Source organism: Haliotis rubra, unplaced genomic scaffold, assembly GCF_003918875.1.
Source record: "Haliotis rubra isolate DU_JTF1 unplaced genomic scaffold, ASM391887v1 Scf1066, whole genome shotgun sequence".
NCBI lineage: Eukaryota > Metazoa > Mollusca > Gastropoda > Lepetellida > Haliotidae > Haliotis > Haliotis rubra.
The window spans coordinates 119,780-138,516 of NW_025764966.1; positions in this window are offsets into that span (position 1 = coordinate 119,780).

Here is an 18,737-nt window from a genome sequence, read left to right on the forward strand (position 1 = left end):
AAATGTAAGTAATCAGAGTGACTCTAACTATCTGTGTATTGTTATATGTTTTCTTTGTAAGTAAGAGAAGAAGCCAGAAATGCTGATAATTACCGTTGTCGTTCTGCGTGATTTTTCGTCTGTTACGGCGTCACGCTTCACGGAAACTTTGACAATTTCTTATGAAGTATCAAATCATTGCATTGTATCTATTTTTAATTTCCTCTTTCTTGCTATGATACTCTTTCCATACATATTCTAAAGGTATTGAGCCATTGCAAGCAATGAATAGCCGGCTGCTACGCAGTATAAATCGGATCTTTTCTTTGTTTACATTTCAAAGTACAGTAGCGCAGTCTTCCGAGCACAGCGTTTGTTTTCACACCCAATATCCAGTTGGTATTGGTAACAAAGGCCAACTGTGATTTGATTTTAAAATGTATGGGGAATTCAGTGATGCATTTGTCGCAGCTGACTATGAAATATACGTGATGTAATAGGCGTCTCAATACCGGCCTTTGCGAGACGTGATTTTGTAAACACTATCCAATAAGGCGGAAAGCGCACTTCGGCGTTCGTGTAAATATATTTTCGAAAACATCCAAACCGATTCTAGGTTCAAAGGCAGCGTTTCAGATTATCATTAGTGATATCATGAAAAACTGATTTCAGTTATCATTAATATGTTATTTTTGAAATTCAGTACTCCCAGTAATTATCCGATTTTCACATTTGAAAACATACTGTCTACACTGTACAGCAAATAATGCTGTGAATCGTGATTTCGTATCGTGTATAAAATGGCGACATTTACGATGAAGCCTATTTTGAAAGGTTATTTAAGCACTTTAGCTTTGTCTGAGATTTTAGTGGATGGTATCAAGAAACAGGGAATTTCCCGCAGAATATAAAACTGTGAAGTATATTTGTGTGCGTGATATATTTAGAATTTTATTGGACTTCAAAGTGAGGGTTGAAGAGGAAGGACATATGTCCCTGTGGCACCCAGGGGTTTTTAATCAAGTCCAGATACACGGCCAGAGCACTAGCGGTGTCGCGGAGTATTCTTAACACACTAGCTCGGGATACTCCATGGAGATCCCCGATTTCACTGAGGAAAACCCCTTTTGCCAAATACCTCTGTGTACACAACACTTGCAGGGAGGTCGGAATAGCATGTGAACGCCTTGTAGGTTTGTTCAGTTGAGGCTCTAACTTTCTGCACAGTTAGAAAACAACATGAGTGTCGAGCACGTTCGACCTGTCTCAAAATTTCTCAGGTCTTCTTTGTAAGCGCGTTTTAATCACTTGCAGTGCCATAATCGTTGACGCCATCTTTGTAGTGTTTACGACCTCCTAAAGCATTTACGACAGGTCAATCGATGTCCTAAATTTTGGGCTGTTTACGGCACAGTGTAAATATACGAGGTCTTTGTGAAACAGGGTAAAAAAGTAAGAGGTGGTCTACGACCTGCTTTACGAGGTCGTACCGGTAAGAGGGCTTTGTGAAACGGGCCCCAGGTCTTCGGCGTGACGAGCGAATGCTTTAACCACTAGGCTACCCCACAGTCCCTCGTCAACATTATGTGTGTCGGCATGGTTTACAACCTGAGTGAGTTACTCTCTTCCATGTGAAAGGAACCACTGCAAAGATACATTTGTAAATTTCATTAATTTCGAATATCATCTATATCATACCTATATTGATATGAATTATGAAGCAAATGTTTGCACTATGGCATTACCATGACAACATCCTAGAAGTACATGTGGTGTCATTTTTGTGGAAACTGCGATTGCTGAGTGGGTTAGATGGCTGACTTTGTGTGCTGGCCATTGGGTGAGGGTGTGGGTTCGAATCCCAGATGAGACTTAACTCAATAAAAGTACTTACTAGAATCTGTACTTTACTGAGAAAGTGTATTCCCAAATATAACACGTGTTACACCATGCATTTATCAACACGCGTCACCGGGGCTTAAAGGCGAATTCTATAAACAGTGGGTTTAGATTTTACATCAAAACCTAGATTATCTCTTTTAACCAAGAAAATTAAACATCTCACGCAGAGGAGTTCTTTGTTCTGGGCGAGCTGGATCAAGAACACAAAATCCACAACAGGACCCCCCTTTGAGGTTGGTCGTTACGGCTTTACCTCTGTCCCACTGGATGTTGTTGTCGGGATTGTCTGGTACGGCTGTGTATTGGCATGGGCGGTGGGGTAGCCTAATGGTTAAAGCGTTGGCTCGTCACGCCGAAGACCGGGGTTCGAATCCCCACATGGGCACAAAGTGTGAAGCCGATTTCTGGTGTCCCCCGCCGTGATGTTGCTGGAATATTGCTAAAAGCGGCGTAAAACCAAACTCAGTCAGTCAGTCAGTGTATTGGCAAATAAATTGTATTGCAATAAATTGCGATTCAGGTACCCGTATTGCGATATATTGGTAACTTAAGTTTGACAGTGAGTCACTAATTGTGTACATCAATCCTATTTTCTACATTATAAGTCCCTAAACATATGAGTTTTGGTTCTGATAACAGCTGTCTCAAAATTAGGGTGCCTAGTCAAGGATTTCTTTTTAATACAATGTATAAATTTAATATTACAGTATTATAGTATTATAGTATTACAGTATTATAGCATTACAGTAGGCAGTTTTGTCATGGAATAACCAAGGAAAACATTTGTTCAGAATGACAGTATGTGTAGATTTTATTTTAAACCTTAAAGATACTAAAAAAACCTCCATATATGTTCTTTACCCAATGTACCGGTTCTCAAAAACTATATTGCAATACGTATCGTTTGAAAAGTGTATTGCGATATACCAGTATACCGGTAATAAAGTGCAGTCCTATTGTCTGGGATGTGGTCTGATAGGGCTGATTTGTATGGTGGCTGATTAGGGCCATCGCTTTCTCGCCTTAAAATTCGGAGGCGAGAAAGCGAGAAAGCGATATCACGAGACGAGAAAGCGATAACACGAGACGAGAAAGCGATATTATTGCGCGAGAAAGCGATAGAGCGAGAAAGCGATATTACCCACAATTCAGTCCTGTCTGCGCATGATCGACTACAAACGGGAACTCAGTCGCCATTCGTAATTTCTGGATAGTATTAAATGGTTTTCAGTAATGTTCTTGCCCATGAATGACTTGTATGACTTGACGTTTAGAGAATATCTACTACAGATATAGACTTTCCTTTGTCATGCAATTTGCACGTATGTAATAGTCATATCGTGAAATAACAGAAACGTTCATTTTGTGATGTGACTAAGGGAATTACATATTTCATGACATGACTGGATTCGAATTGTCTTAACCAACTTAATCCAGCAATTGAATTATTTCTTTGATGGGCATTTTAGAAGTTGGGTTGATGAAGAATAATGACAATTATTATGGATATACAACTTCTTGATTCTAATGTCGTTGTCAAGCAAGTGATACATGAGTAACAAATTGAGAGAATATATACATGAGTTGTTATTACAGTAGATAGGGAATGAGTTGTTTATACAATAAATGAGGTTGATGTACAACGCTTGTATAAGAGATTGAGTAAGTTGATTGGAAGCCAGAAGGGTGATATACAAGGACTGAATTAGAACTTATACAACTGATAGGAAGACAGGTGGATGTATATACAATGGATGGGGTTGATGTACATAGTTGAATTGAAACAGATAATGTACACAAGAAATATTATTGATTGCTTTATCAAGTGATGGTAGGCATTGGGAATGTACTATCCTTCATCTCTGTTGAGGGCGGATCCTAGTTTCTTGATGTGTACTGCTTCCAAGTTTACGAATTTTGTAGTCTGGTTGGTTCTTTTCTATGGTTTTATTTGAATTATGATATTGTGTGACAAATGTGTCGGAAGAGCCAGATGAAAGGGAGGGACCTATGACAAATAAGGCATTGTGACGAGTATCTTTTCATGGTGATAGTGGCCAGCACTAAGACAATCAACCACATCCCAAACCATCATCCTAAGATAAAATCACTGAGTGAGTGTGTGATTTGCAATATATGTCGCCGAAGAGCACTATTCATCTTTTAGGTTCTTTGTTTATGGTTTTGTGACGCCATATTGTACGCCATCAGTTCAATTCCTACTTAATGGAATCGTGAGTTACACTTACATTTCAAACAAAAGAACTTGCGTTTCTTTTGCAGCTCAGTTTATTACATATACATCACATTCAGAGAGTTTTGAAGTATGTGACACTATAAATGAGTCGTATGTAGACAATTCTATAATAATTATCAGTTCTCGCTGTTTGGTTATAGGTGAAGGAATTAGAAATGAGGTATGGGAACTTAACCATTTATGTTTATGTCACTTTATTGTATTTTAAGGTGATCAAAATACAGCTGTGTTTTTTTTAATTAATAAAGACTATGAAATTTATTAACTGAAGATCTTCACCTACATGAACCTAAATCGCTCCTACCCAAAGATAGGGGAGACGCACGTGACAGTAAAGCAACTTGGTACATCAATGTAGTAACAGAACCATTCCACAGTCAATGGTGTAATCTAAGCAAATAAAACGATGCAGTCAAACGTTCGTCTAATCAAAGCTGAAAATAGTAAGCAGTTAAACGCTGGTCTAGCCATATATAGTGAACTTCTTTGGATGGCATTTAGAAGTTGATGTGCTGAACAACGGGGAAAGTTATATGGATATACAACTTCTTTATTATAATGTAAGCGACGTTTTGGTCCACCAATTTCAAACCCGTTCTGCCAACAAAATATCTATCAAAACCCATCTTTTCCCCCAAGTTTTCTTCTAACAAAAGTTAGATAATAGACATGTTATACCAACAACTGATTTCCTACAATATATTGTTACACTCCGCCGCCATTTTGACTGTATGTAATAATTGATGTGTGTGATATGTACTTTTATACCACCATTGGTGGTCTATTGAGAATACAAGTAAAGTAAAGGTTACAGCTGGACGTGGTCGCACAGGTTTTGATAAGCTGATTGGTGACACGTGTATCCAATTAACCTTTCGTAACATTTTCGTTTCCAGAGGAGGACTTGAAACTCGTTCAATACATGGAACTATCTACCTGTATCATCTTGTTTATAACTTAGTCAACTCATGTCAAAACGATTCAAATCGAATAAGAGCAATAGGTGACATTCACTGGGATGCAGACAAATAAACCCTCCTACACATCTACAAAACATTTATCATGTACACGTTGGAGTGAGGCGCTCCTGTCCTTCTCTATCCCCTACCAACCATGATATACTAAACTCCTTACAATATAAAGCACCCACCCCACCCCACCTCACCAAAAAAACCCGCCATAGGTGCAAAGACTAGTACCTACTACCTAGTAGTTACTAGAAGAAACCAAATTACTCAATAACTACCAGACGTGCGAAAACAAAATATCAATACACCAAACAAAAAAAGGCACCCTTAAATTCAGAATAAACCCTTTAAAACATCCCTATCCAGCCACACATTACAGTGTAAACTCGATCATCCAGATTAACTCACAATGTCAAGGCCACACACCGCACGTTTCACAACCAAAACAGAAACACCGTACCCTGCCGCCCCAACCCTACTTTTTAACATTTAACCCTTTTCATCTATTTAGTAGACTCCGTATTAGCTTATATGCTCTGCACAATAAGTCACAATATACTTTATACACTACGTACTTAGTTGAACTTATACGCAATCAACTTCCCAACCCTCTTACGTCCAACTACTCAGCTCCCAATCTAAACTAAATTATTTTCAATATACAGGTGTTTTATGATATAGTGCTTTATTCCCCAAGTAATAATGTTATTAATTTACGTTTTTGCTAAACACCTACCACGTCGGTCGATGAATTGTGGCACTGTCTCAAGTCGATAGTTGGGATATTGGGACAGACAGACATATACGTATGTACACAAGCCATTCTTGTAGAAGTATGGGAGACTATGGCACATACATTTAGAACAATACCTTTTTCACATAATAGTAGAAATATATATGTGTGAAATATGCACACATAAAAAGACCAGATGAAAGGCACAGGGTGTATAAAATTCCATCACTGATACAATAAAGCCCGACGGGGAGTTGGTTTGGTTGGTCTGTTGTTTAACACCGCACTAGGCAATATTCCAGCTATATGGCGGCGGTCTGTAAATAATCGAGTCTGGACCAGACAATACAGTGATCAACATCATGAGCATCATGAGATACGATGACATGTGTCAACCAAGTCAGCGAGCCTGACCACCCGATCCCGTTAGTCACATTTTACGACAAGCATGTGTTGCTGAAGACCAATCTAACCCGGATCTTCACGGGTAACATGGGGAGTAGGCAAATGTGTAGCTTAGCCCAGTGAAAAACAGGGCTCATAAAACAGGACTCATAAAATACCTAAAGGTATTTAAGAGAATTTATGGACGTCAACTTCTGTATTTGTGGAACACAATGTTACGGAGTATATTCTTATCCTTCATCGAGTAAATGAAGAGACTAGAAACTAGGAAACAGAAAGCTAAAGACGTACAGTGATAAACAAAGAGTGATAAGAACAGTGATAAGATAACAAGGGAGGCCAGTAGCGCTAAATTGGTAGCGTGGATGGACAAATGGAAGCCGGGGATTGTTAATCCCGGCATGAGTAATGAGATAACAAATGGCGGCATTTAACAAGGGAAATGACAATAAAGAAATGTAAGCCAGGAATTAATCCAGGCCTAATTAGTCATGTAACAATAAATTAAATGATTGTTATCCTTTTTACAGACTTTTTAAGAGCACTCATTTATTTCAACGAAAACACACTCGGTTTCTGGAATTATTGTTGGATTATTGTTTGGACAAGTTAAAGGATTAATTACATAAATGCCACAGAATTTGAAAGCATGTTCATTTTGTTTCTATACGACTAAAACAAATTGCGATAAAGGCTCCTGTTGGATCAAATCATACGCAGGCAAGACGTCATGTGCAGACAGGGCAGAATTATGCTCGCTCTATCACTCTATCGCTCTATGGTTTTCTCGCTTTCTCGCTCTATCGCTTTCTCGCCTTATTATATCGCTTTCTCGCTTTTCGCTCTATCGTTTTCTCGTCTCTTGCTATCTTTTTCTCGTCTCGTGCTATCGCTTTCTCGTCTCGCGTTATCGCTTTCTCGCCTCGCGTTATCGCTTTCTCGTCTTGCGCTATCGCCTTCTCGTCTCGTGTTATCGCTTTTTCGTCTTGTAATATCGCTTTCTCGTCTCGTGTTATCGCTTTCTCGTCTCGTGATATCACTTTCTCGCCTCCGAATTTTAAGGCGAGAAAGCGATGGCCCTAATCAGCCACCGTAGATTTGGGGTAAAGTTCTAAAACCGAGGTCTGATGCATTTCACCTACAGAAACAACAATCACGGGGAACAGTCTACCACGTCCATGCAATTTTAGACAGGTTTATGTATGTGAAACATCAAGACCCCTCACAACAAAAGTAGGGGCGGTCAAAGCACGACACGGAGTGGTGGGGATAGTCTAGTGGTTAAAACGCTCGTCACGCCGAAGACCCGGGTTCGATTCCCCATATGGGTACAATGTGCGAAATCCATTTCTAGTGTCCCCCGCCGTGATATTGCTTAATATTGCTAAAAGCGGCGTAAAACATGCTCACTCACTCACAACAAAAGTATCTTTTGACTTTGCATTCATTGTTCAAGTTACTGATGTTGTAAATAATGGAAAATGGTACTCGATTCAATGTGACATAAGTTTCAGTTTCCAATAACCTTTGTTCTAGCAATGACACAGCTAGCATTTGTATATTTGACGTTACTATCTTCGCTTCTGACAAATAGGGGTGTGTGTGTGTGCACATAAATCGTGAAGTCCAAAGGTTAGGGAGAAATGCTCCTCAGGGAAAACATTTTCGGGGGAGAGGCCCCTGATGCCTTCTGAAAAAGAGGGTCATTTTCTTATTCCAAGGGTCTTCAAACATGTGTAACGATGTGGCCATTACTGAACAATGTCATTACGACCTAAGCTAACACACATGGAGACGTAACAGGCGATAGGCTTTGTGGTAAGGGACGCTGCAGGCCTTAACGGTACCGGGTTTACTTTTGCAGGGACATTATGGCTTTAACGTCCTTATGGGATCTGATTCGTGCCAGGGGTCTGATGCAATAACAACCATCTGTCTACTGCATGTGTTACACGCTGACATGGCCGTGTCGTGCTGTTAATACCGCCCCATTATAACTCAGCCGGACAGAACATACATAAACAGTCATCACACAGGTAACTACCCTGACGCAGACCTGGTCTCGAGAGAAGGTAAGAACACAGGGTTGGAGAGTACTCTTGAGTGAGTTGAGTTTGATATCGCTTTGAAAAATTGTTGTAATTTATTACGGCCTTTCTGGCTGCTGGGGAAGAAAGCTTCCATTTTTGTTTACAACTCTATACAGCGAATTGCATTGGGATGTAGGCAAAATGGGACCAAACCCGCGCAACACTTTTCATCCTTGATCTGAGCGTTATGCAAACCATATTCTTTAAGTGCAAATGTATTTTTCTGTTGATATTATGTGTATCTCGTATATTATTTTGTATTTACTTTGATCATACAGCCTTACAAGGCACGGCTAAACTTTATGATTAAAACATCTATGTAAATACTAAGTAGCACATGGGTTAACTTAGTCTGTCTCACAGTCCCTGAACTACATTATTTTCCCTACTGCCAAGCCCTCTCTGCAGTGCTAAAGCCCTAAATGAAGCAAGTCTAGATTTCCTCAGGTCCTCTGGTCTCCCTGGGTCTCCTTTTCAATTTAAATGGGCTTGTTTGTTACTGCCAGAATTATATATCTGCAGAGACTAAGCATTAGTCTAGGGTTAACTGTGTATAAAGGAAATGATTGCCCTGGATCACTATAGATAAGTTCCGATTTATACTGACGGAAAAGATGCACGGCAAGCAGCGGATGCGTGCGAAGGTTTAACTTCATTTGTTGGTTGTTTGACGCTACCTACCGTCAACAATATTGTCAATAACCAGGCAAACCAAAATAGCCACAAGTAAAACATGAAGCAAATGTAACTTAAAGTTCTGAGTTGTCAAAAGTATGAAAAGATTATCAATAACATTGTTATATACTAGAGATCAAAAGTACTCTAAACGTATTATATATCGCGCAGGTTTTATTTTCGCGCTTTTCGCGCAAAATATTTTACCGCGAAAATTTATACACAGCGAATAAACCTTTCATTCATTCATTGTATTATTTACGGTTTACTCCCAAAAGTTAGACGTCCCAAAAGTCAGACAAATCAATCAGGCGTGACTGTGATTACAACCTTGTCTTACCCACTCACATAAGATTACCGTGTGTATTTGAGCCGGAAATAGCATTCAGCTGTGCACACGTATCCCGGCGATCAAGTTCAAACATGCACAATAATATAACGGGACGAATTCTGACGCAGTCATCAGTAAAATATGATATAGAATACTATTACAAATGTATTTAACCCAACGAAATATATACTAGCATTGTGTAATTTTAATTACAGATTTGCTCTATAAATTAATTAAGATTAAGATTACCGTGTGTATTTGAGTCGGAAATAGCAATCGCTGTGCACAACAGAGAATGCGTTCATACTTTTCCTTTATCCTAACACAACATACAACTGTCTATGTTACTGCTTCAGGAGGGACCGCAGTATGAGACGACGATCGCCTCTGCTGATCCTGGCGGGCGTTATGATGGTGCTGTTGGTTATGTCGACGCTTAAATTCACCGTCAGTGACGTGAACCGTTTCAAAAGCAACGTCATTACCATCTTCAGCGAAGGTGACGACTTCAACGATCAACAGTATGCTCTTATCCACTGTTCTCCGTATAGTATCCACACTAAAATACATGTACAGAAGAATATATGTAATGATGCACGGTTGTTCAGTCGTCACACATTTATACACTGTTATGGAGCGGCAGGGTAGCCTGATGGTTAAAGTGTTCGATCGTCACGCCGAAGACCCGAGTTCGATTCCCCACATGGTTACAATGTGTGAAGCCCATTTCTGGTGTCCCCCGCCGTGATATTGCTGGAATATTGCTATGAGTAAAAGCTAAAACCATACTCACTCACTCACACTGTTATGTGGTAATGTACATTTTCAACGAACTAAGATATTTTACAACAAGTATCTGTTTTGATAAAGGGCTGAAAATCTTCAATTAAAGACCTTTCAAAGTTACTACAGAACACATTGTGTTTAGACTTGCAGTTCAAGCTGAAAGATGGATCGTGCTTGACGCTGCCGACATCCCCGTCAACCTGGTCCTGGATATAGAAGATATACCTGGATGGAGGATTCTTGTCTTTGGACAAAACATCTGGTTTTTCAAGGGTAGAAGGTGAGTTTACCAGGTAATAATTTCAACTGAACGTTTTGTAATCTTTATAAATGACATGTCTAAGACTGCTGTTTTCGGTCAAATCCTACCATATTCTCTATATTCTGCTGTATTCTACAGCCAGTGGCGGCAGACTAAAGCTTCTTGTATTAATCCAGGCAATGCCGGTATGCCCATGTTAGATGTAATTGGCCAGTTAATGACTGTGCGCTAATGCTGGGTGTATTTATCAGTCAATGCAGGAGTGCCAATGCTGGGTGTATTTATCAGTCAATGCATGAGCGCAAATGCTGGGTGTATTTATCAGTCAATGCAGGAGCGCCAATGCTGGGTGTATTTATCAGTCAATGCCGGAGCGCCAATGTTGGCTGTATTAGTTCAGTCAATGCCGGAGTGCCAATGTTGGTTGTATTAATTCAGTCAGTGTGGGAGCGCCAATGTTGGCTGTATTAATTCAGTCAATGCCGGAGTGCCAATGATGGCTGTATTAATTCAGTCAGTGTGGGAGCGCCAATGATGGCTGTATTAATTCAGTCAGTGTGGGAGCGCCAATGCTGGGTGTATTTATCAGTCAATGCATGAGCGCAAATGCTGGGTGTATTTATCAGTCAATGCAGGAGCGCCAATGCTGGGTGTATTTATCAGTCAATGCCGGAGCGCCAATGTTGGCTGTATTAGTTCAGTCAATGCCGGAGTGCCAATGTTGGTTGTATTAATTCAGTCAGTGTGGGAGCGCCAATGTTGGCTGTATTAATTCAGTCAATGCCGGAGTGCCAATGATGGCTGTATTAATTCAGTCAGTGTGGGAGCGCCAATGATGGCTGTATTAATTCAGTCAGTGTGGGAGCGCCAATGATGGTTGTATTAATTCAGTCAATGCCGGAGTGCCAATGATGGCTGTATTAATTCAGTCAGTGTGGGAGCGCCAATGATGGCTGTATCAATTCAGTCAATGCCGGAGCGCCAATGATGGCTGTATTATTTCAGTCAATGCCGGAGTGCCTATAATGGCTGTATTAATTCAGTCAATGCCGGAGTGCCAAAAATGGCTGTATTAATTCAGTCAATGCCGGAGTGCTAATGATGGCTGTATGAATTCAGTCAATGCAGGAGCGCCAATGATGGCTGTATTGATTCAGTCAATGCAGGAGTGCCAATGATGGCTGTATTAATTCAGTCAATGCCGGAGTGCCAATGTTGGCTGTATCAATTCAGTCAATGCCGGAGTGCCAATGATGGCTGTATTATTTCAGTAAATGCCGGAGTGCCAATAATGGCTGTATTAATTCAGTCAATGCCGGAGTGCCAATAATGGCTGCATTAATTCAGTCAATGCCGAAGTGCCAATGATGGCTATATTAACTCAGTCAATGCCGGAGTACCAATAATGGCTGTATTAATTCAGTCAGTGTGGGAGTGCCAATGTTGGCTATATTAATTCAGTCAATGCAGGAGCGCCAATGATTGCTGTATTAATTCAGTCAATGCCGGAGTGCCAATGATTGCTGTATTAATTCAGTCAGTGCCGGAGCGCCAATGTTGGCTGTATTAATTCAGTCAATGCCGGAGTGCCAATGATGGCTGTATTAATTCAGTCAGTGTGGGAGTGCCAATGATGGCTGTATTAATTCAGTCAATGCCGGAGCGCCAATAATGGCTGTATTAATTCAGTCAATGCCGGAGCGCCAATGATGGCTGTATTAATTCAGCCAGTGTGGGAGCGCCAATGATGGCTGTATCAATTCAGTCAATGCCGGAGCGCCAATGATGGCTGTATTAATTCAGTCAGTGTGGGAGCGCCAATGTTGGCTGTATCAATTCAGTCAATGCCGGAGCGCTAATGATGGCTGTATTAATTCAGTCAGTGTGGGAGCGCCAATGTTGGCTGTATCAATTCAGTCAATGCCGGAGCGCTAATGATGGCTGTATTAATTCAGTCAGTGTGGGAGCGCCAATGATGGCTGTATTAATTCAGTCAATGCCGGAGTGCCAATAATGACTGAATTAATTCAGTCAATGCCGGAGCGCCAATAATGGCTGTATTAATTCAGCCAGTGTGGGAGCGCCAATGATGGCTGTATCAATTCAGTCAATGCCGGAGCGCCAATGATGGCTGTATTAATTCAGTCAGTGTGGGAGCGCCAATGATGGCTGTATCAATTCAGTCAATGCCGGAGTGCCAATAATGACTGTATTAATTCAGTCAATGCCGGAGTGCCAATAATGGCTGTATTAATTCAGTCAATGCCGGAGTGCCAAAAATGGCTGTATTAATTCAGTCAATGCCGGAGTGCTAATGATGGCTGTATGAATTCAAACAATGCAGGAGCGCCAATGATGGCTGTATTGATTCAGTCAATGCAGGAGTGCCAATGATGGCTGTATTAATTCAGTCAATGCCGGAGTGCCAATGTTGGCTGTATCAATTCAGTCAATGCCGGAGTGCCAATAATGGCTGTATTAATTCAGTCAATGCCGGAGTGCCAATAATGGCTGCATTAATTCAGTCAATGCCGAAGTGCCAATGATGGCTGTATTATTTCAGTAAATGCCGGAGTGCCAATAATGGCTGTATTAATTCAGTCAATACCGGAGAGCCAATAATGGCTGCATTCATTCAGTCAATGCCGGAGTACCAATAATGGCTGTATTAATTCAGTCAATGCCGGAGTGCTAATGATGGCTGTATGAATTCAGTCAATGCAGGAGCGCCAATGATGGCTGTATTGATTCAGTCAATGCAGGAGTGCCAATGATGGCTGTATTAATTCAGTCAATGCCGGAGTGCCAATGTTGGCTGTATCAATTCAGTCAATGCCGGAGTGCCAATGATGGCTGTATTATTTCAGTAAATGCCGGAGTGCCAATAATGGCTGTATTAATTCAGTCAATGCCGGAGTGCCAATAATGGCTGCATTAATTCAGTCAATGCCGAAGTGCCAATGATGGCTATATTAACTCAGTCAATGCCGGAGTACCAATAATGGCTGTATTAATTCAGTCAGTGTGGGAGTGCCAATGTTGGCTATATTAATTCAGTCAATGCAGGAGCGCCAATGATTGCTGTATTAATTCAGTCAATGCCGGAGTGCCAATGATTGCTGTATTAATTCAGTCAGTGCCGGAGCGCCAATGTTGGCTGTATTAATTCAGTCAATGCCGGAGTGCCAATGATGGCTGTATTAATTCAGTCAGTGTGGAGTGCCAATGATGGCTGTATTAATTCAGTCAATGCCGGAGCGCCAATAATGGCTGTATTAATTCAGTCAATGCCGGAGCGCCAATGATGGCTGTATTAATTCAGCCAGTGTGGGAGCGCCAATGATGGCTGTATCAATTCAGTCAATGCCGGAGCGCCAATGATGGCTGTATTAATTCAGTCAGTGTGGGAGCGCCAATGTTGGCTGTATCAATTCAGTCAATGCCGGAGCGCTAATGATGGCTGTATTAATTCAGTCAGTGTGGGAGCGCCAATGTTGGCTGTATCAATTCAGTCAATGCCGGAGCGCTAATGATGGCTGTATTAATTCAGTCAGTGTGGGAGCGCCAATGATGGCTGTATTAATTCAGTCAATGCCGGAGTGCCAATAATGACTGAATTAATTCAGTCAATGCCGGAGCGCCAATAATGGCTGTATTAATTCAGCCAGTGTGGGAGCGCCAATGATGGCTGTATCAATTCAGTCAATGCCGGAGCGCCAATGATGGCTGTATTAATTCAGTCAGTGTGGGAGCGCCAATGATGGCTGTATCAATTCAGTCAATGCCGGAGTGCCAATAATGACTGTATTAATTCAGTCAATGCCGGAGTGCCAATAATGGCTGTATTAATTCAGTCAATGCCGGAGTGCCAAAAATGGCTGTATTAATTCAGTCAATGCCGGAGTGCCAATAATGGCTGTATTAATTCAGTCAATGCCGGAGTGCCAAAAATGGCTGTATTAATTCAGTCAATGCCGGAGTGCTAATGATGGCTGTATGAATTCAAACAATGCAGGAGCGCCAATGATGGCTGTATTGATTCAGTCAATGCAGGAGTGCCAATGATGGCTGTATTAATTCAGTCAATGCCGGAGTGCCAATGTTGGCTGTATCAATTCAGTCAATGCCGGAGTGCCAATAATGGCTGTATTAATTCAGTCAATGCCGGAGTGCCAATAATGGCTGCATTAATTCAGTCAATGCCGAAGTGCCAATGATGGCTGTATTATTTCAGTAAATGCCGGAGTGCCAATAATGGCTGTATTAATTCAGTCAATACCGGAGAGCCAATAATGGCTGCATTCATTCAGTCAATGCCGGAGTACCAATAATGGCTGTATTAATTCAGTCAGTGTGGGAGTGCCAATGTTGGCTATATTAATTCAGTCAATGCAGGAGCGCCAATGATTGCTGTATTAATTCAGTCAATGCCGGAGTGCCAATGATTGCTGTATTAATTCAGTCAATGCCGGATGCGCCAATGTTGGCTGTATTAATTCAGTCAATGCCGGAGTGCCAATGATGGCTGTATTAATTCAGTCAATGCCGGAGTGCCAATGATGGCTGTATTAATTCAGTCAATGCCGGAGCGCCAATAATGGCTGTATTAATTCAGTCAATGCCGGAGCGCCAATAATGGCTGTATTAATTCAGCCAGTGTGGGAGCGCCAATGATGGCTGTATCAATTCAGTCAATGCCGGAGCGCCAATGATGGCTGTATTAATTCAGTCAGTGTGGGAGCGCCAATGTTGGCTGTATCAATTCAGTCAATGCCGGAGCGCTAATGATGGCTGTATTAATTCAGTCAATGCCGGAGTGCCAATAATGACTGTATTAATTCAGTCAATGTAGGAGTGCCAATAATGGCTGTATTAATTCAGTAAAAGCAGGAGTGCCAATGGTGGCTGTATTGATTCAGTCAGTGTGGGAGCGCCAATGATGGCTGTATTAATTCAGTCAATGCCGGAGTGCCAATAATGACTGTATTAATTCAGTCAATGCCGGAGTGCCAATAATGGCTGTATTAATTCAGTAAAAGCAGGAGTGCCAATGGTGGCTGTATTAATTCAGTCAGTGTGGGAGAGCCAATAATGGCTGTATTAATTCAGTAAAAGCAGGAGTGCCAATGGTGGCTGTATTGATTCAGCCAGTGCCAGTAATTAATTCTGATTGTATTCATCCAATGTCAGTGATTTATTCTGCTTGTATTCAGTCAATGCCAATGATTAATTCTGGTTGTATTCAGTCCATGCCAATAATTAATTCGGATTGCATTCAGTCAATGCCAGTAATTAAATCTGGTTGTATTCAGTCAAGGCCAGTAATTAATTCTGGTTGTATTCAGTCAATGCCAATAATTAATTCTTGTTGTATTCAGTCTCAACAATTGCAATCCATCGATTGTTCGATGCATCGTTACAGCACTGTTGTATTCCTTCTGTAAGGATGGTTTCTGTCCTGTCTGGGTACTAGCTTAGGAGCACTTAACCTGGAAGGAACCGCACCTCATCTTCGCTGAATGTTTAGTAAACACACGTTGAATGTGGCTGATGTGATTGTATTCTGTTGGGGACCAGTTGTCCTTGCAGGTGGTCTCAGTTCATAACACAAGACGTAAAATCATAATAACATGCATATAGTGATATTATCGTTCATACTTGTGCATATGCTTATAATTTCAGATGCAATGATTGTGTATTCATCAACGACCAATCAAATATCAATACAGCCCTCCCACTGTCAGGTGTGAAGAACATTAGAATGACGTCATATCTATTTGCAATACGTCACGGCGCTAAGTGGATATATTCAACAGACAGGATAACGAACCTTCACGAACAAGTACAAGGCTTTCAGTTTGGAGAACGATCTAATGGAATGTTGTATCGTGGAAACATTATGTTTGACCCTGACCGGCATTTTGGGGTCAAGGACATGTCGACTGATGCCATAGACAGAAACAGGCACGTGTCCTATCAATCCGGGGAGTATCTTACACCAAGCATTCAGACAAAGTGGAGGCCGCCTTTACAGACCTCCTATCCTCCATATTTTGATATACAAAATGCTGCTTGCAGGCTGCCCCACGCATACGTCCCAGCATATCTTTACAAGTCAAGCGATCTATCGTCCTCGCTTGTTAGCTATAGCTCATTCTGGGCTTTAGGGAGTATTCTGGTGAAAGAGAAGTCTTCATCTTGGACCAACTGGTGGCGATGGTTGATGACAGACCTGCAGGAAGTAATCGGAATATACCCATCACCATGCACTGAGACGTTTACCTATGCTAGTACAGACGGAAGTGTTGGAAACGAAAATGATATAGTTGAAGCACTACTCGGAGGATTTAAATGTGAACCGCAAGATACATTTAATGCATGTGCTCTAAAGTTAACCAACATCATGGTAACTTGTAAACTACTAAAGCAATCCGATAGTGAGATTATTAAGAGTTGGTTTTCTAGTCTAAGCGCTCTCAATTACGAAGAACCTAAACGAAATGTATCTTCTCCAATGTTTATCCTTAAAGGCCCCCCTCAAATGATTCACAATGTCGTCTATGAACCAACTGCTAAAACACTCTCACAAGTTGAGACAAATCCGTACAGCGACATATGCAAATCAAAACTGCCCCGCCCTTCGGGAACTACGCCACCTCTAATTAATGACATTCTACTTGTTGTCATATTCAACTATCCCACATATTATTCAAATATTTTACACTTAGATTATGTGTACCGGAAGTTCTTTAAACATATCGTCTACTGTGGCAGCGTTCTTGGCAATTTTGGAGGATTTCAGAAACAGTATTACCATCCTGTCACTTTTCTGGAACTCAATGAAATTGACCGAGGCGTATATGGTTATTTGTGCGCAGCTTATGCCATGGAACTGGGCTTCAACGTCAGTGGCTACATGCAAATGTCCGACGACGTGTTGCTGAATATGTGGAACATCGTCGACCTGCCTAGGGACAAGATTTGGTTCCAACAAAGCATCAGAAACGGAACGCTTGGGACCAGGAAAGTTCCAAACATTACGAAAGCAAACGGACAATGGCATTGGTGGCCTTGGAGCTCTGGGACCTGGGGCGTGAGGCGGTTGAGACAATTGTGGGCGTACTTTGAACATCTTAAGACCACATCTCACAAACAAAAGGTGCAGAATTTTCTTTCAAAGCTTTCAGATAGTTTTGGTGGGCCTGCAGGAGCTTTCTACGAAGCATCGGACATATTTTATGTTCCTTCTAAATACAAAGAACTTTTCAGTTTCTTCTCAAAACTTTTTGTTGGACATCATGTCTTTCTTGAGATTGCCATACCAACCATGTTATGTGGATTTGATCATATATCCAATGTCGTTCGTCTTAATGGAACGTACTTGTGGTACCAGGAGAGAGAGCTCTACGCACAACGATACACCCCCAACAACATGTTCTTACACAGCTGGAAGTTAAAACCTTTAATGACGGAAGCAAAAGCTCAAGATTTCTTCTGTACCAAATACCTGCCGTATATTGAAGGGAAAGCAACGCTCAAGCAAACAAATGACAGTTACATCTAGTTTGTTCTACTGAGTAGTACTATAAAATTGTTACTCCACATACATGTCATGTTCAATATAATAAAATTACAAAGTATGATGACAATCGTATGTTATATATGAAGATAAACCCAAGCTTTAACAGTAATCTTTCAGGGAAAACACCTCTGTTCAAATAAACTCCATTCCTTACTGTCCATAGAAGCACGGCCGAAACAACATGCTGAGTTAGTAGCTGTGTCTTGCGCGCAAGGCTGGTCTACAGAGTCTTTCGAGATGATAAACCTCATGCAGTATCGTAACCCACTACCCCCAGCAGCTAAACATCAACAGAATACATAGGTGAGCTGTGAATGCTGTGGGGTAGCCTAATGGTTAAAGCGTTCGCTCGTCACGCCCAAAAATCCGGGTTCGATTCCCCACATGGGTACAATGTTTGAAGCCCATTTCTGGTGTCCCCCTCCGTGATATTGCTGAAATATTGCTAAAAGCGGCGTAAAACTAGACTCACTCACTCACCTGAATCATTTATGCTTCTCAGAGAAAATGTGTGTAGAGTCATCAGTTCTGCTGCACAAGATTGTCTGGAATCTCTGGGTGGTAAAGTCTTGCAAATTGTGAAAACTTTTAAACCAAGGAATACACTGAGAAAAATCGTTGGTGGGTGATCAATAACTGACAGGTGTACCGTTCTACAAGCAGCCTTAGCGCTACGATTGTCGTAAAGAATGGGAGTTATGATCACCTCAGCGTTTAGACAGATTTGTTCAATGGCACCCAGACAGAATCAGCGTAAAAAGAAATGT